Source organism: Silurus aristotelis (genome assembly GCF_946808225.1).
Source record: "Silurus aristotelis genome assembly, chromosome: 2".
NCBI lineage: Eukaryota > Metazoa > Chordata > Actinopteri > Siluriformes > Siluridae > Silurus > Silurus aristotelis.
The window spans coordinates 19,723,666-19,744,051 of NC_139575.1; the positions used below are offsets into that span (position 1 = coordinate 19,723,666).

A 20,386-nucleotide genomic window follows, 5' to 3' on the forward strand; every position below is an offset into this window, starting at 1 on the left:
ACCTCACATTCGCGCTCTCTTTCTCTCTCTGACGTCTTTGAGATTTTTAAATCAGAGCTTTTACGTGATCCCTCCTTTTTTCCTGCTTTTGGAAACGCTACATTTCGGGGGTTCGTTTCATTTCAGCAACGTTTTGTTGCTCGCAAGGGAAATAACCGCCGTTTGACACTTTGTCACAATATATTTGGGAGGTTATTAAGTAGGGGTTGGGCAGTGCGGCAAAATATAAAGTCATATCACAGTACTTGAAGGCATTTTAAGGCGAATTACCTCAGTATTTAGGTTTGTCAACAAAACTCCTGCTTCTGTTAAATTGCGTAAAAAAAAACTGTGCTGGTGTCAACTCGCCCATCCCATCAGCCAATCAGCCCATGTACACTTTACTTCTTTTAAGAGATTATAATCATTGGGTCAGTATTATGATTTATCTACATTCAGTTTTATTCATGTGGTGTATTTAACAATGAACATTGTCACACAGCCGCTTCACAGAAATATATAAATGCAAGATGGACATTTTACATTTCATAGAGTTTCCACTAATAAATATGGTTGCAAAGGGGTGAAAGATTTCTGGTAAATTTCCAGAAACATTCTGGAAACTTTCCATGGGAACTTCATCTAGAGTATTTTGAAACTATTCCAGGTTGGAAACTTACCAGCAATTTATGAGTTTTAACAGGAATTTATGGGAATTAATTAGACATTTGGGGAAATGTATATAAACTGTATCATATACAAACATAAGCATTGGTTTGGTCATAAGCTGACCAGGCATGCGAAATAAACTGGATTTAAACCAGTTTTTTTTGACCGATTTAATTGATGGTATAATTTTGCTGCACAATATCTTACACAGCACAAGTTTTAAGCAGAAATGTATGTAATATTTATGTAATCTACGTGAATACTCGCCAAGATGGAAATTTTTTGACTCATTTGTGTGCAGGATTGAAAAAATTGTTATGAAAGAACACAAAGTGCATGTAAGGGGGTATGGCCCCAGTATTGATGCTGTATGCATGTGATTGATGAATGTGCAGGCTAGGATTTTAACAGAAATTAAATCTGGTTGTTTAAACCAAGATTATCCTGCAAGATTTCTTTTTCCAACTACATTTAAGTTCCCTGTTATAAATGTTGTCAATTACCAGTTTATTACCAATAATTTCCTGATTTATTGGGGGGGGGATCTATATAATCACACTATCTGGTGTTTTCATCCTATAACCATGTACTCTATGGTCAAAATATTCATTATTGTTTTTACACAACGCCTGTTGTCACCGATGGCGGCTCGGGCGCAAAACTGTTTTTGCATCAATTTCAGTCCTGAAGCCATCATATCAATTATTAGTCCAAAAGTAAGTGGAAAAAAACGATTTAATTTACATAATAGTCAGAGCGCATGCAGAGTTGGGCTTGAATGGCTCAGGGCTGAGGAGCGTCGAAAACAAAATTCGCTTCCTTAAGCCATTCATCTCGCCTGTGTGCCATGTTTAAGGATGATGGACTGCAGAGGAATTCTCTTATTAATTAGTGGTCACATCGACTATGTGCTGTCGTTCTTTATCTCTTTATCTTCATTCCTGCCCACATAAAAAAAAAAAAGGTCCATGCCTGCAACTTTTTCATTGGATCTCTGGGGGGGTGCATAGATTTGCAGCTCTGAGGCTTAGGGCCATGGAAATCTTTGAATTGTTACAACCTGAAAGGTCTGCAGAAACGCAATATTTCAACAAGAAAAAGAGTTAAGCTAGTACAGCATATCATTGATGGGTATTTGAGTAATACTGCAGTCAGTTCAATCTTATGAAAGCTCTAATGATAGCCACTGCATTGGTATAAAAGTGTATTGTGATGTCATTTAATTGCATTAGCAACATTTGTGGAAATGTATCCTATTACCTCACGCTTATTATCATAAAATCAGTCATCAACCACTAATGCGGTGTACGCGTGTAGCTGCCCGCGACGCTCTGACTATTAGAGTCTGGCAGCCAAATCCGTGCACCCAGGGCTTATATGAGTCACATGACCCCCATAAAAATTCTCTCTAGTCTAACAGTAGAGCTCATTCAGTCCACTGTAACCAGACCAGAGCTGAGGACATGCAGTGCATAGCGAGTGATGATGGACAGCTCTACAGAGGAAGCGAGTGTGGATCATGACTCGGTCACCTACTTCCTGCAGTGTACAGAGTTTCTGATGTCCTGACCGCTGCAGTGTGCACCGGTGACGCCACAGTGAAACCTCCACATCAGACCGGTGGCTATTGGAGTATCGGCGCAGGGTTTAGCTGTCACTGCACTGCTGTAAACTACCCAGTCAATAGGTCAGAGGGCAAGCTGTGCTGAGCAGACCTTCTCAAGCCAATGACCCACATATGAACCAGGCTCTGATTAGCAAATGCTCTGGTGGGTGAGTATGTGCGCGCCTGAGAATGAGTTTATTTTCTATGAGTGTGTGTGGGTGTCTATAGCTATCTCCATCTGTCCATCTATCTGTCTCTCTCTTCACAAATGTATTAGGGCTGTCAATCGATTATATTTATTCACACGATTACCATGAGTTAACTGGTGATTTAATCACAACTTAATCACACATTTTTATCTGTTCTAAATGCACATTAAATTAATACTTTCATTTTTTAAAATACTCTAATCAACATGGACATGGACAAATATGGATGCTTTTTATTAGTGAAACCAGACTCACCATAGAGCATGAAGACAAAATATTCTTTTAAATGTTAGTTATAGTGTTAGTGATAGTGTTTTAAATTACGTAAATCATCAGGACACCAAACTGAACTTTTGCTGTGTTTCCACATGGTTTCAATTGGCTGATGTGTGCATCATGGCGGATTTTGGTGCTTGATTTAAGACTTGGCGCCTGAGTAGAACAAATGTTTAGTGATTTAAAAATGACTTTTTGGTGGATTTCAATATCTATTTATTGTGAATAAATGTGTGTTGCGTTAAACTTTTTAGTTTTTCCTCTTTTATATATTTACGTTTTTATTAAAAATAATCAAACAGAAATGCACACTGCATTAATCGTGCATTAATAAAATTAGTGTGGCTAGAATGTATTTGCGTTAACGCCTTAATTTTAACAGCCTCCATTATCTATCTTTGTTTAATTATCTTTGTATCTGTCTATTTCTTATTTTATTGATATATATGATGTGGGTTTTCTGAGTCTGCATCTATGTGCATTAGTGCATCTGCTTTAATGCTTTAATAATATGCGTCTGTGTGGGAATATGCTTGTGGAAAAGCTTGTGCGTGTGTCTGTGTGGATGTGGGTATATAAATGTGTCCCTTTCCGGAGTGTGTGTGCATGATTGTGTGCGCGTGCACGCATGTACATGCAGGTGTGCATGCTACAGAGTGGAACATGATTAATTGCCCACTCCTCATAGCTCCCACTTCTGGACCCTTGTCAAACACACACACACACACACACACACACACACACACACACACACACACACACACACACACTCTCATGCGCTCTCTCGCTTTCTCCCTCGCTCACTCTCTCTCTCTGGCTCTTTCTAGTTCTCTCATGCACATACTGTATATACACACACAGAGGTGCAGGGATTGTTAGTTTATTATTAGACACATGACCTTCTTGCAGCAGCAGTGTATAGGCGATTCCCGATACCCAAGAGACAGACAGAGAGTGAGAGTGTGTGTGTGTGTGAGAGAGAGAGAGAGAGAGAGAGAGAGAGAGAGAGAAGGAAAGATGGGGGGGGGGGGGAATAAAGTAAAGGCTTATGCAGGCAGGTGTTTTGTGAGAACGTGTTTGTATGTTCGCACCATCATTTCTACTGCAAGGCAACAGTTTTGCATGCGTGTGTTTTGCGAGCGTGCAGTTGCAACTTGGCTGCTGAAGTGCTTATCTGCTTCTCACACACTCTCTCGTGTGCACATTTGGAGCTTTAATCTGTTAAATTGTTTTCTGTTACACAGGCCACTCAGCTAAACGCTCCAGATTACACTCCTTTGATTGCATTCAAATCCATACTTTACACACGCACACACTGATGGGGTCTTATCTCTCACAGCCGTGACTACACACACACACACGCACGCACACACACACGGGCAGAGTTATGAAGATGAAATACCTGTCCTGCCTCATCTATTCTCAGTTCTGTACTTTTTCACAGACTCAGGAAGCTGGTAGTTTTTACAGATTCTTCCGTTCTCTCACACACCCACTATGTGTTGTTTTTGCATGCGCGCACACACACACACACACACATACACACACACACACACACACACCGGCACATGGATGCTGCGAGGAAGCGAGTAGGCAAAAAAAGTGTAATAATAGAAAGAGCATGGCAACTATGGCCACCAATTACATCATGTGTTAATCCAGATTTCAATTATTCATGTTGTAAACCACCTCACTTCCACATGTTTGCTGTTCGGATTTGGTTCTTTATGGGTGTGATAGTTTTCAGTCCTGTTTACAGGAATTCCATTTTGTGATGTCATGCAGATAGAACCATTTAATATAATTTTATGGAAGGGTGTGATACAAATATTTGACACACTGCCAAAAAGTGTAGTAATACCTTTCTCTACTAATAAAACAGGCGATGAAGCGAATAATGAAAATGGAATGAACCACACGGTGGTTTTAAACTGTCCAGCTCATTATGAGCTGCTACAGGAAGCCCCACCCCTTCTCCTCAATCTTACTGCTTTCTGTTCAAGTAAATGGAGAATGTTTTAAGCTCATTTAAAAAAAAATCTGTGGATGTTTGACTTATTAGGAACAATAGCTAATATTTAACCAAAATCTATTTGCTCTGTTAGTTTAAGTATAACTGTCAAACATTTTGGCGGATGTGCAAACGACCCTTCTCTTTTCAGCCAAATGATAAAAGGAAGAAGAAAAAGTGTAAATGAGGAGGATAAAATTGTACTGCATTAAGGTGTTAGTATTAATGTTATCATCAATGTAACAATGCCCCTGTGCACAAAGCCAGGTCTATGAAGATATGGTTTAAATGGGTTGGAGTGGAAGAGCTTGAGTTCCCTGCTATACAGCTTCATCGACCCTACTGAACACCTTTGGGATGAATACGTGTCCTGCACCACCCTCACCTACTTCTCTGACACACCTGACTTCCTCATACAATACCACAACTCCTCTCTCAACACCCTGTCGTACACTTTCTCTAAATCCACAAACACACAATGCAACTCCTTCTGACCTTCTCTATGCTTCTCCATCAACATTCTCTGTATATATATATACTGTTGCTCACAGATGGTCACCTCTTCTCTCAGCCTGGCTTCCACTACTTGTTCCCATAACTTCATTGTGTGACTGATCAGCTTTATTCCCCTGTAGTTACTGCAGGTCTGCACATCTCCCTTATTCTTGAAGATCAGTTCCAGCACACTCCTTCTCCATTCCTCAGGCATCTTCTCACCTTCCAAAACCCTGTTAAACAATCTTCTTAAAAACTTCACTGCCATCTTTCCTAAACATCTCCACGCTTCTACCGGTATGTCATCTGGTCCAACCGACTTTCCACTCTTCATCCTCTTAATCGCTGCTCTCACTTCCTACTTCACCATCTAAACACCATCCAACCTTTCTCTCGCTCTCTCGCTCTCTCTCTCTCGCTCTCTTTTTCCCTCCTTTCTAGCTGCCTCCCTCATCACTTCTGCAGTAGTTGCCCAATCATCCAGCACCTCCTCACCACCACTGAGCCCCTGTCTGACCTCTTCCCTGAACCTCACACTACACTCTTCCTCCTTCAGTTGCCACCATCTTATTATTTTTTCAGTCCTCACTCTCCCCAATACCCTTCCCATTTACAAGGGCTTGAGACCGGCACTAAGAGTGCACTGGCTTGTGCAACCCTAATGGCTGGTTTATATCTATTCTCATCATTAAAGGAATTAAATGACATTTGTTTTTTTATGTTGAGAACCTTTTAATTGCAATTTTCCCATTTCATGTAATTATTTTGTTATTAAAAATAAGTTTAATATTACATTAAAACAAATTAACCCAGCCATTAGGGGGGCACAAGCCAGTGTACTCTTAGTGCCGGTCCCAAGCCCGGGTAAATGGGGAGGGTTGCGTTAGGAAGGGCATCCAGCGTAAAACATGTGCCAAATCAAATATGCGGATCACAAATGAGAATTTCATACCGGATCGGTCGAGGCCCGGGTTAACAACGACCGCCACAGGTATCGTTAGCCGACAGGGTACCGGTGGAAATTGGGCTACTGTTGGCCGAAGGAGGAGAAGGAGAGGAGGAAGACGTCTACAGAGACGGCAGGAAAAGGAGCAGTGCAGGAGAGTGGAGGTTTGGGTTGGTACTTTAAATGTTGGTACTATGACAGGTAAAGGGAGAGAGATAGCTGATATGATGGAGAGGAGAAAGGTAGATGTGTTGTGTGTTCAGGAGACCAAGTGGAAAGGGAGTAAGGCCAGGAACATTGGAGGTGGGTTTAAACTGTTTTATCATGGTGTGGATGGGAAGAGAAATGGTGTAGGGGTGATTCTGAAGAAAGCGTACAGTAAGAGTGTAGTGGAGGTGAAGAGAGTTTCTGATAGGGTGATGATCGTGAAGGTGGAAGTTGAAGGGATGATGATAAATGTCATCAGTGCCTATGCTCCACAAGTTGGCTGTGAGATGGAGGAGAAAGAAAGATTCTGGAGTGAATTAGATGAAGTGGTAGATGGTGTACCTAGGAAAGAACGATTGGTGATTGGGGCAGACTTTAATGGGCATGTAGGTGAAGGGAACAGAGGTGATGAGGAGGTGATGGGTAGGTATGGTTTTAAGGAGAGGAATGTGGAAGGGCAGATGGTGGTAGATTTTGCTAAAAGGATGGAAATGGCAGTGGTGAACACGTATTTTAAGAAGAAGGAGGATCATAGGGTGACGTATAAGAGTGGAGGAAGGTGCACACAGGTGGATTATCTTCTGTGTAGGAGATGCAACCTGAAGGAGATTGGAGACTGTAAGGTGTTGGCGGGGGACAGTGTAGCTAGACAGCATCGGATGGTGGTCTGTAGGATGGTTTTGGAGGCGAAGAAGAAGAGGAGGAAAGTAAGGTTTGAAAGAAGAATAAGATGGTGGAAACTGAAGGAGGAAGAGTGTAGTGTGAGGTTCAGGGAAGAGGTCAGACAGGGGCTTGGTGGTGGTGAAGAGGTGCCGGATGATTGGGCAACTACTGCAGGAGTGATGAGGGAGGCAGCTAGAAAAGTACTTGGTGTGACATCTGGAAATAGAAAGCAAGACAAGGAGACGTGGTGGTGGAATGAGGAAGTGCAGGAGAGCATTAGGGGAAAGAGATTGGCAAAACAGAAGTGGGATCGACAGAGTGATGAGAAGAGTAGGCAGGAGTACAAGGAGATGCGGCAGCAGGTTAAAAGGGATGTGGCGAAAGCCAAGGAAAAGGCATATGAGGAACTGTATAAGAGGTTGGACACTAAGGAAGGAGAAAAGGATTTATACCGATTGGCCAAGCAGAGGGACCGAGCTGGGAAGGATGTACTGCAAGTTAGAGCAATAAAGGATGGAGAGGGAAATGTGTTGACTAGTGAGGAGAGTGTGTTGAGAAGATGGAGGGAGTATTTTGAGCAGCTGATGAATGAGGAAAATCAGAGAGAGAGAAGGTTGGAGGATGTGGAGTTGGTGAAGCAGGATGTAGATAGGATTAGTAAGGAGGAAGTGAGAGCAGCGATTAAGAGGATGAAGAATGGAAAGTCGGTTGGACCAGATGACATACCGGTAGAAGCGTGGAGATGTTTAGGAGAGATGGCAGTGGAGTTTTTAACCAGATTGTTTAACAGGATTCTGGAAGGGGAGAGGATGCCTGAGGAATGGAGAAGGAGTGTGCTGGTACCGATCTTTAAGCATAAGGGAGATGTGCAGACCTGCAGTAACTACAGGGGAATTAAGTTGATCAGTCACACCATGAAGTTATGGGAAAGAGTAGTGGAAGCCAGGCTGAGAGAAGAGGTGACCATCTGTGAGCAACAGTATGGTTTCATGCCGAGGAAGAGCTCCACAGATGCCTTATTTGCTTTGAGGATGTTGATGGAGAAGTATAGAGAAGGACAGAAGGAGCTGCATTGTGTATTTGTGGATTTAGAGAAAGCGTACGACAGGGTGCCGAGAGAGGAGTTGTGGTATTGTATGAGGAAGTCAGTGAGAAGTATGTGAGGGTGGTGCAGGACATGTATGAGGACAGTGTGACGGCAGTAAAGTGTGCAGTAGGTACGACAGACTGGTTCAGGGTGAAGGTTGGACTGCATCAAGGATCGGCCCTGAGCCCTTTCCTGTTTGCAGTGGTGATGGACAGGTTGACGGACGAGGTCAGACAGGAGTCTCCCTGGACTATGATGTTTGCAGATGATATTGTGATTTGTGGTGAGAGTAGAGAGCAGGTTGAGAAGAGCCTGGAGAGGTGGAGATATGCGCTGGAGAGAAGGGGAATGAAAGTCAGTAGGAGTAAGACAGAGTACATGTGTGTGAATGAGAGGGAGGGCAGTGAAGTGATGCGGTTGCAGGGAGAAGAGGTGGAGAAGGTGGAGGAGTTCAGGTACCTGGGGTCAACAGTGCAAAGTAATGGAGAGTGTGTTAGGGAAGTAAAGAAAAGAGTGCAGGCAGGGTGGAGTGGGTGGAGAAGAGTGACAGGAGTGATTTGTGATAGTAGGGTATCTGCAAGAATGAAAGGGAAAGTTTATAGGACTGTGGTGAGACCTGCGATGTTGTATGGATTAGAGACAGTGGCATTGAGTAAAAAACAGGAGGTGGAGCTGGAGGTAGCAGAGCTGAAGATGTTGAGGTTTTCATTGGGAGTGACGAGGATGGACAAGATTAGAAATGAGTTTATTAGAGGGACAGCACATGTAGGATGTTTTGGTGACAAGGTGAGGGAGGCGAGATTGAGATTGTTTGGACATGTGCAGAGAAGGGACATGAATTATATTGGTAGAAAAATGCTGAAGATGGAGCCACCAGGTAGGAGGAAAAGAGGAAGGCCAAGGAGGAGGTTCATGGATGTGGTGAGGGAAGACATGCAGGTAGTTGGTGTGAAAGAGGCAGATATAGAGGACAGGGTGGTATGGAGACGGATGATCCGCTGTGGCGACCCCTAATGGGAGCAGCCGAAAGAAGAAGAAGAAGATTACATTAAAACAAATTGTTGATTTTTTTTTTTTTTTTTTTTTTTTTATTTCTACATTTTTGTATATTTTTTTAGATTCAGTACAATGAAACATTTTACAAATGCTATTGTGATGGCACTGAAAGTGTAGTGTGATGATTTTCATGATAACGCTATAATTTCCTCATACTTCTTATCCCCCCATCACACTTAATTTCTTGCTGGCAGCTATTTATTTGGAGTGTGTAGCTGCTCAGAAGAGGTAGTGTGTTAACCCTAGTATTAGAAATGTGTTTTGTATTTATTTGGTTGCTCTTGCCTGCTGTTTCCACTTTCGGACCACTGATTCACCACTGCAACATTTCAATTGCGTCCCCCCCCTACAGTAATCATCCAAAGCCCTGCAGTGTTCATATTGTGTTTGAGCAGCAGTCTGAAAGAAATCTTGAGTCCCTAGTGATGAAGTGATGTGTGTCCTGCAAGGGAAGAAGGGGAAAGGTGGAAAGGGGAATAAGGAAATGAGGGGAAAGAGAAGGAAAAGTGGGAAGCAATAATAGGGAAATAAAGGGGAAAAAAAGAAAAGAAAAAAAGCGAGTAGAAAATGGAAGAAAGTGGAAAAAAGGAAAGGGTACGAAAGTGACACTATTGAGTCAAGGCTCCAGACTTGCAGTGGGTTGAAGTTCAGTTGATTTTGTCGCCCCCTTTAAAAATAAATAAATAAAAAAATAATAAAAAATAAAAAATTATATATACATATACACATATACACATATATATACAATTTTTTGTGGTGGGAAAGTGTAGAATGTTTCCAGATGAATAGCCAGCTCCTGCAGGTTGACTGTAGAAAAGAATAAATAAGATTGCTCTCTGGGCACTTTGAGTGTTAATCTTTTAAATGTTAGCAGTACTGGGCCAACTCTTAAAATATTACCTCCTAAATATAAACTTGGCTGATATTTTGTTCGGATGGATCCCTATTTTTGTAAAAAAAAAAAAATGTTTATTCCCGAACACACACACAAAAAAAGAATGCTAGGAGTTTGACGATGACATTTATTACACTGCTTGTTATTGAGTTATTGAGGTTTTGGGTGAAATCCATTCAGCACCATCACCAAAGGGAAAACTCATGTATTTAAAAGAATTGTAGCTCTAGTCCATAACTTCTCAACCAGAAGGTTGGCAACGATGCTCACAGGGCCTTAGGAGAGGTGTTATGATGTTTTTATTGAGTTTTATGCAGATTGGCTTGCATCATGTTTTAAAATCATCTGGCATAGTGATTTAATTTGGAGTTTCCTTGAAGCTCATTTTACACCAGATTACATTGCCAGCACCCTGCCGAGTTAACTAAAGTAGCCTTTTCCCACCACCCGTGAATGCATGCGTTATTGCTGAACACCATGCATATACCTAGGCTCCCAAACATGTTTATGTTAACGAAAGTGATGTCAGAATATCTGCCATATCTTTGTTTGGTTTTATCACTCATGATGAACAAAACGTGTGTGTGTGTGTGTGTGTGTGTGTGTGTGTGTATGTATATATGTGTGTGTGTGTATATATATATATATATATATTAGGGCTGTCGATCAATTCAAATATTAAATCACTATAAATCGCATGAGTTAACTCGTATAAAATCACAGCTTAATCGCATATTTTTATCTGTTCTAAATGTTCTTTAGATTAATATTTTTCAAGATTTAATACTCTTTTCAACATGGCCATGAAAAAATATGGATGCCTTATGCAAATGTATGTTTATTATTAGTGAAACCAAACTCAACATGGAGTAGGAAAACAAAATATTATTGTAAATGTTTTAAAGGAATTATGAAAATTATGTAAATCAGGAGACCAAACTGAACTTTTGCGGTTTCCACACTTTTTATTTATGTCTGAGTAAAGAAAGGACATCATGAATAAATGTGTTGTGCAAAATATTTATATATAATATATATGGCTGTGTATCTATAGATGTAGTAACTGTTCATTTTTGTTCAATTTGGGATAAAGGTAATGGACGGATATGGAACAGAGGGTAATGGAAGGAAAGGGAAGGGAACATTGTTTGGCTAAAAAGTGTTAATTTTCTGTAAACCTGTGTAAAGAGAGGGAAAGGGATTGGAGAAGAAAAGAGAAAGGAAAAACATGCTGTAATTTGCAGTGTATGTTAAAATAAGCAGTGAGCAATAAGCTGTTATCCGGCTTGCATTTTACTACAGTGTCGTGCACACAAAAAGGTTAAAACTGCACAGTGGTGAAAATCCTGTCAGATTAGCTATTACATAATATGGTTATAATAGTGTGCAGGGCAGATGTTTGGACATTTTATCTTCTAAACCAGTGCAACAAAGAAGATTTCCTCAACTTCCATATATTTTCTGTTGCCTTAATACATCTTGGAAATATTATGCACCATGCACCACCTCATTACTAGCATTTATTACCTATTTACTAGCATAAGCTAGCATTTATTTAGAGTAAGCAGCTTTGATTTACTACCTTTATGAATTCATAAAGAGGGAAGTGGTATCTCAGTCGTTAAGGTGTTGGGTAACTGATCAGAAGGTCGGGGGTTTAACCCCCTGTATTGCAAACCGGTCACTCCTGGGCCCTTGTGCAAGGCCCTTAACCCTCAGTGCTCCAGGGGCACCGTATCATGGCAGACCCTGCGCTCTGACCCTAGTTAGCCTGGGTATGCAATATGCGAAGAAAGAATTTCATTGTGCTCTAATGTATATGTGACAAATATTCTATTCTATTCTATTCATGCAGGTTATAGATAAAACACACACCATTTAAACATCTGACTTTAATAGGTTCCAGTGTGCCACAACCCCATTAGTCATGATGAGCGGCAACTGGTACATGCAACAATTTTTTAAAATGTAAAATGTGTGAAAACGGACCCCAAATGTGAGCTTTTCCCGTGTCACATATGACATGTAATTGTGCTTAGGAGTGGCAGGCAGATGAATGTGACTTCAGTGTAGACATCAAGACAAATGACATTTAATGCATTATGAATTTCCGAAGGAGAAGGAAGTCGTGTAACTCCACTTTTCCCCAGGAGCCTCGGGAAGGTTCACTGAGACGATAATAAGATGCAAATGGTGCAATAGATTACATGTAATTAAACTAAAAATAATATTGTAAAAGTGAACCAATAAACTGCTTTTATTTGACTGGAAAATGGCATTGAGTACATTTTGTCTCTCTTTAATCATCATAACAGTCTCATTTGTCATATAATAATTAGACATTCTGCCATTATCTCTCAACCTTACCCTCTGTGTGCTCAGTAATCCAGTGCAAATCTACAGTTTTATTGCAACATGTTTCTATTTTGCTGAAGCTGTGACGCTTGGCCTCATGCAGCACTCGAATCTGTACACAGCTGGCATTTTTTTTGTATTTATTTTTTAAACTGGAAGACATATCTCAAGACTGATGTCACAGCGCACACACACACGCATGCAGCCTCTGAGTCTGACTGTAGCACACTGGGACCTATTGAAAGGTCTGAGCCACTACGAGGAATTTAGTGTGTGCGCGTGGCTGAACGCTGCTGTGACATTCTTTAGCTTTAAAAGCCGTTTCTGTCTCTGCTCGTTACACGTCCACCTTTACACACCGAGCACTGAACATACGGCATGGAATCACTCAATTAACTACTGGTGATTGTGTGTGAAACGTGTTTATAGATTAGGTGCTCTCTCTCTTTTTGAGTCTCTCTCTCTCTCTCTCTCCCCCCCCCTTTATTTATGTCTCTTATATATCTTTGGGTCTCTCCCTCTCCTCCTTTTCTTTTTTTTTTGAGTCAAACTTATATAGTACTTTATTACTATGATTTACATACAGTATTGCCAAAGGAAAAATGAAGACAAAAGTATTATAAGAAATGCACAATTTAGATAAAAAAACAAAATATGTACTGAAAAGAAATCGGATAATATTGGAAGTGTGTCTAAATGGCACGAAGTGACGAAATAATCGCTCAACAGTACAAGGGAAATTATGTACAAAAATGAAATAAAAGATTGATCATAAATAAAGTAAAGTAAATGAGAGAGATAGTGAATCAGATGTATGGTGTATCAGATGCATTTTATTCTCTCTCTGTCTCTATTATTTAACTTTCTCCATTTCTTTGTTTGCTGCAGTCTATGTCTCACTATCTGTGTTTGAGTCTCTGCCCACCTGTCTCACTCTGTTTTGCTTATAACCCCCTCTCTCGATTTGTCTGTCTTTTAGAGTCTCTGTCCATCTTTCTCTCTCTTACTCTTTTTTTACCTCTGTGTTTGTCTCGCACTTTGTCTCTGTCTGTGTGTGTGTGTGATATAGCCAGGTGTACTGGATAGAAACTGTATTGCTGTGTATTTATAGTGAGTCTTCCTGGCCAGACGCATAATAAGCAGTCTGTGCTTCTGAGAGAACAGCGTGCATGCATTAATGGCTGATTATGTGGGAGTGTGTGTTTGGGTCCAGCCCTATATCAGCGTTCAGTTTACCTGCTCATTTGGCGTTAGCTTAGTGCCATTTTTATTTGTTTGTTATATTCTGGAATTATAACTGCATTCAGCAGCAAGTACAAATGTACTTTTGTACGTCGCTCTGGACAAGGGCGTCTGCTAAAAGCTGCAAATGTAAATGCTTAGCGTTTTTGTTTTTAGAATTCTAGCATATACAACCTTCACAATTCTTTCCTTAATTGTATTCATTTCAGTTATTTAAAGGAGAAAAACTAACTGTTGCATATCGCCTTTCTCCTTCTCATTAGTTGTGTGTTGGTTAAATGGAAGTTCTGGCATTTAATGATGTTATTCCACTGCAATGTATTAAAGTACTTTCATTGGGTGAGGTATGCTAGGTAATCTAGTGTTAGCTTAACAAGTCGTAGCATCGCAGGTTGCTGTGTGGCAGTGTAGAAGTCTGGCTGTGAAGTGCTGTGGTACATACACAGATCACAGATCCAATCCAGCCAATCCAGCGCTACTGCTTTCTCGCCGTGTGCGCTCAAACGCTCCAGTCCGCTTTTAATTCTCTTTATAGTCGCCTTTGCGAAGCCTGCGCACAAATACTAAGAGAAGTTGTTTCATCTTTGTCCAGCCGAAAGCTTTTGATTTATTTGATTTTTATTCTTTGAGGAAAATGGAATTGGATTGCATCATATAAAAGTTTTTTTTTTTTTTTTTTTTGGGTGGTGGGATTGTCGTCTTTTCATTTTTTTTTATTTATTTTTTTGTCTTGTGTGTTTTTCAACTAAATGAACACTGCCCTGTATCCTCATTACAGGTGTGCGCTCGCATGCCGTGATGGATAACAAAAGGCCATTTTTAACTAGAAGCTTTGCTTTTACGTTCACGGAACTGGAACACTTTCAGCACTATGGAGGATTAACCACCAGTTTAATTTACGCCAGCTTCCTGACACGCACAGCTGTCAACAACTGTCTTGCTGATAGAATAAATAAATAATTAAATAAATAGAAAATGTATTCTTTTTAAAGAATGAATATGACAAAGAAAGAATTGGACTGGATGTGTCAGTTTCTGTCATAAAGATGAAAAATCCTCGTGTGTTGTGTGTGTGTGTGTGTGTGTGTGTGTGTGTGTGTGTGTGTCATATATATATATATATATATATATCAGTAAGGTGTCGATCAGAGCTCTATAGCAGGCCACTCAAGATCTTTCACTTCAAACAATGTACACCATATCTTCATTGAGTTTGCTTTATGCCCCTGTACATAAAGCAAACTCAATGAAGATATGGTGTACATTTGTACATTGTCATGCTGGAACAGGTCTTGCTGGGTCTCTTAGTTCAAGTGAATTGAAAATTTCATGCTACCACATCCTTAGTCAGGTGGCCCAGGACTTAATTATACAAATGGTAATTGCTAGCATGAAGCGTATTTATGAAATAAAATGAAATTCAGTGCAGAATTCTGTTTTTCCTAGACTTTGGAGAAGATACAAATCCATTTTTATCCACCATATTGGTTTGAAGCGATTTCTGTGTAAAGTGAACTTAAGGACAGAGAGCAAGCAAGCCACGATTTCTCCAAATAAACACACCAGTCAATCGCATTGCACAAAAACTACAAGTTCCTTCTGGCAGCGTTTGCAAATTTTAGATTTCTGGTTCTCTGACTTGGCACAGCATTCAGCCCTGCAGACACTCCCTCTGTGAGTCACTGCTGCTGAGCTGAAAGATATCAGGAGTGACACTTGGGATGCTTCTGCAAGTACATCTGCAAAGGGATGACACAATTATCGATTATCAATACATGACACAGTCTCTGTAGAAACCTACTAAATCTTTTTGCTGCTCCCGTACAGGTTTATTACACAGTAGAGAAAATGAATGCTTCTTAATGCAAAATGTACTGTTCAGGGTGCAAAATAAAACCAATAAATAAAGAAATACCTTCCGCTAGTAAACATTGCAGAACTGCAGACAACGGTAACATTTAAAAGAATAAATACATCAAGCTTTCGAGCATAATTGACAGTTTCGGAAAGAGTGACTTCGCACGTAACATCTTCGGCCGAGATACAGTTTTATATATATATATATATATATATATATATATATATATATATATATATATATATATATATATATATATATATATATATATATATATATATATCCTGTCATCGCGACATCTGTGTCACTGGTAAATAAAGCGCAGCACAACAACCAACGATACACTAAGCAATACAGTGCAGGACAGGACAGGGGCACACTCGCAAGAACCATGAGTCAGAGTGCGCTAGTGGAAGATGTGTACACATGAGCTGAAAGCAGTATTGATTGATGGCAATGTGTCATAATAATGACTTTGCAGTGTACAGCACCAGCAGAATTAAACATGCATCTCAACATTTATCATGTCAAACCAGTCCTGTTCACTACTTTTGCACACTACTAACATGAAGGCCAGCTTGATGTACAGTTTTAGTATAGTGCACATTTCTCTGTATATGAATTTTTCCTTATAGTAGTTTTCTTTCCCTCTAGGGTTTTTTCTTTTTCTGAATAATGCACTCATTGCTAAAATACTGTACGTACGTTGCGATAAAATGTATATCCTTAGTCATGCTCTAGTTACAGTGTAGTAAAATATCACCTCGACTTTACACGGCTTCACTCCTCATTTAATATCTGACCCTTGCTAAAATAGTTTTCTTCATATTTTTCTCAAGGGCTTTGCGATCAATCCTGTGATAACTGATTACATGCATTTTTGCTTTTTAAATTATTACAAATTAAACGGTACTGAACGGATGTCATTCACTTACCAAAACTGGAGTGGAAGCGCTCCAATATCCTGCACCAGAGCCCTTAACTCAACCCCACTGAACACCTTTGGGATGAACCGAAACCCCCATTGCAAGCCAGGCCTCGTCGAACATCACTAATGCGCTCGTGTCTGAGTGGACGCACATTCCCACACTCCAAAATCTTATTGCAAAGTCCACTTAGAGTCCTGGAGACTGTTATAGCAGCAAGTGTTAATGCATATTGTGAAATTGGACATTAAACACGATGATACATGTGTGATAGTCAGGTGTCTAGATACAGTGGATCGATCTTTATCATTGCAAACAACAGGTACACAGCAACGCAACACAGTTTATCATCTACCAGCAGTGCAAATAGTAGCAACTGTGCAAATAAATTGACAGGTGTAGATAATTAAGTAAATATATATACACAGCAAATAAATATTAGGGCTATGGCAGTGAAAAATGTGCATATACTGTTGAAAAAGTACAATAAATAAACAGATATAAAGGCTATGGCAGTGAAAATGTTGTACGTACTTTTTACATTTCCATTCACAGCATTCGGCAGATCCAGTGGGATTTTTTGCATCCACGTTATTATACATACACATGTATAAAAATACTATAAAAACACACATACACTTCTTGCCAACGAATCGTGTCTTCATGAGAGTCCACATAGTGTACGAGGTCATGTTTGCTCCGCATGCTCTCGTGTTAAGCGGGTGTGACGTTGCCATGACACCGGGGTTAGCAGTGTGCTGGCGTTTGTGCCCGCGCACTGACACTAGGCCCCAAGGCACAATTTTACACTATTGAGATTTTCAGTCTCTGCTGGACTACACATTTGACCTCTGTGCCAGAGGGAGAAGCTGCTCATTCGCTCCCCCCCCCCCCCCCCCCTTTAGCACAAACACGCTGATTCCAGTTGCTGCTTTGGGAATAGAAGTGTAGCTGATGACGAGTAGCTCAGGGGCTGAGGTTCAGGCGGGAGCTGCAAGCGTTAGCTCTACACAATTCACCACGTAACACCAGCCGTTTTCCTTCTGCGCACATCCTGCCTATGGAAGAAAGTGGTTGCTAATTTATGAGTCATGTATGGTGGACTGGGAATGTAAGGAATGTTTGGTTTTAACTGTTGTTGAAAAGCTGCTTAAAGGAAAAGTTCATATTCAAATGCATTTTGATTTGATAATCTCTGTAGCCTCAAGCATATGTAGAGTTTAAAGAAATATTAGGATGAAGTAGGAAGTGTGTGTGTGTGAGAGAGAGAGAGAGAGAGAGAGAGAGAGAGTTAATAGCGCTGTATGAGAGTTGACTGTCTTGTCCTTCTTGGTCTCTCACTGAGGTGTCTGAGTTTCAGTCCTGTGGAAATTACTGAGGGGCTGGGGTTGAGGGATCATCACTGTGTGTGTGTGTGTGTGTGTGTGTGTGTGTGTGTGTGTGTGTGTGTGTGTGTGTGTGTGTGTGTGTGTGTGTGTGTGTGTGTGTGTGTGTGTGTGTGCGTGTGTGCGTGTGTGCGTGTGTGCGTGTGTGTGTGTGTCAGAAAGGGAGAGTGGGAGAAAGAGGAAGATAGATAGGGAACATTGTATCTTAAGCTAGCCTGTAGCGATGTTGTTTATCTCGTGGCCTCATGTTCCTGTTGACACAATACACACACGATTTCACATGAGAGACTGGACACACACTTTTCATTTTAATCCTGCTTCAGTCTAATTTAGCAAGAACTTATTCTCTCCACACACACATGCTCTCCTTGCAGGTTGTGTGTGTATAACCAAATGTGTGATATAGTAGCATAGTGTTGGCTCTAAGCCAATGATGTACTGTTATGTAACTCTGTGTGTGTGTGTGTGTGTGTGTGTGTGTGTGTGTGTGTGTGTGTGTGTTTAGGCCATTGAATGGCAGAGAGGGAGATTTAGCACACTGCAACCTGTAGTATATTTTGTTGGCTTGATCCTCTAAAGCATTATATTGGCAGCCTTGAGGCCCTGAGTAAGGTGATGTGCGTGCGTGTGTGCTCTTGTCTTTGTCTCTCTCTTTCATTCGGGATTTAAGGTCAGATTGTTAGGATTTAATAGAAGAGGATATGAGTGTGTAATAGGGAAGTGTAGAATGTTCTAGCATGTCTTTGGTTATATTCACGTGTGTGTCTGTGTGAGAAAGCTTTGGCTGTTAAATGCCCTTTCTCACTGCTATATATATATATATATATATATATATAGATAGATAGATAGATAGATAGATAGATAGATAGATAGATAGATAGATAGATAGATGGATATATATATATATATATATATATATATATATATATAATATATATATATATATATATATATAATAGATATATAATATATATATACATATAGATATATAGATATAGATATATATATAGATATTTATATATATTTATATATATATATATATATATATATATATATATATATATATATATATATATATATATATATATATATATATATATAGATATATATATAGATATTTATATATATAGATATAGATATATATATATAGATATATATATAATATATATATATATATATATATATATATATATATATATATATATATATATATATATATATATATATACACATCCATCCATCCATCCATATATATATATATATATATATATATATATATATATATATATATATATATATATATATATATATATATATATATATATATATAATAGATAGATAGATAGATAGCAAATTTATTAATCAAATTATATATTTATTTTTTATTATTTTTCCCACTTTAACGCTTTCTCATCTGAAGTCTTTTCTCTGAATCCCCCTTCACACCCTCATTGTCTGTCTAATGAATGAAATAATCCAACATTGGTTATTTGCGACCCAACACACTTTGATTGCGATAAAAAAAAAAAAGGATATAAACATCAGTAAATGCTTCCATGGCGGACAACCAGAGTTACATTCCTCGAACACAATTGAGCGTTGTCCCCCAGCCCTCAGCCTTTGAAAGGAGAGCCGAAAGTTGCTCTGATGGATAACTGGAATGCGTAAATGCAGGAACTTCCTGCTGTTTTGCTGAATGATTCATTCCGAAGTGATTAGGTATCTTATCAGTGCCTTTTAAAACGCACACAGGGCTATTGATGGACCTTTACACAGATAGTAATTAGTGTGTTTGGTGGAGGAGGGGCACCAGGGTCAGGTTTGAGAGCATTATCGATAAGCTCTTGTAACCGTGAGCTTTCGGCTGCTGTTTCCCGTTTCCTCCTTACGCGTGGTCGCGACGTGTTAAAACTCGCACCCGGAGCGGTTTCCGCGCTTATTTTGACTGATCTAGCGATTGCGCTAATTAAGTGCGATTTAGGGGCGAGCGTGTGTAGCCTATGCCAGATGCACCACTTAACAAGAACGTCTGAGATTGAGCAGCGTGCTTCTCGCCGGGGTGTCCCAGGACGGATCCCAGCGCTGCTTCAGTCGCACCGTGTTATGAGAAACATATGCTGAATAGGCTTGAACCAGTATTATATTTTCATACGATGATTTAACTAACCTTGGATCACAGTTTACACTCATCTGAGAAAATTGAAAGACGATTTCTGATTCTGAGTCGTCTTCGGCTGCACTTTTTCTTTTTAACTAAACAATGAGGCTTATAATGGAAACCTCCGATTTTTGGGACTCCTAAGCTTCAGCTATAGATATTGGATATTGGGATATGTTTCTACCTGGTTATCTGTAACAGGAAGATGTATACTGATTATAGTAATTTCTTCCCCAGCGCTGTTGAAGTTTCGATTCAAATTAATCAGGACGTATAAATTAACCGCCCAAAAGCATCCGTAGCAGCAGCTCCGACAGTAGCGCCAGCCACAATTCAAATCACAGCTTTCTATTTGTCATCACT

The 20,386-nt window shown here is 39.9% G+C and overlaps 1 protein-coding gene across 6 annotated transcripts in view; it reads left to right on the plus strand.

Moving 5' to 3' along the window:
• The window catches only part of plxna1b (plexin A1b), a 191,154-nt gene that overhangs the window by 33,834 nt on the left and 136,934 nt on the right, over positions 1 to 20,386 (plus strand). The gene's annotated exons all lie outside the window — the stretch shown is intronic.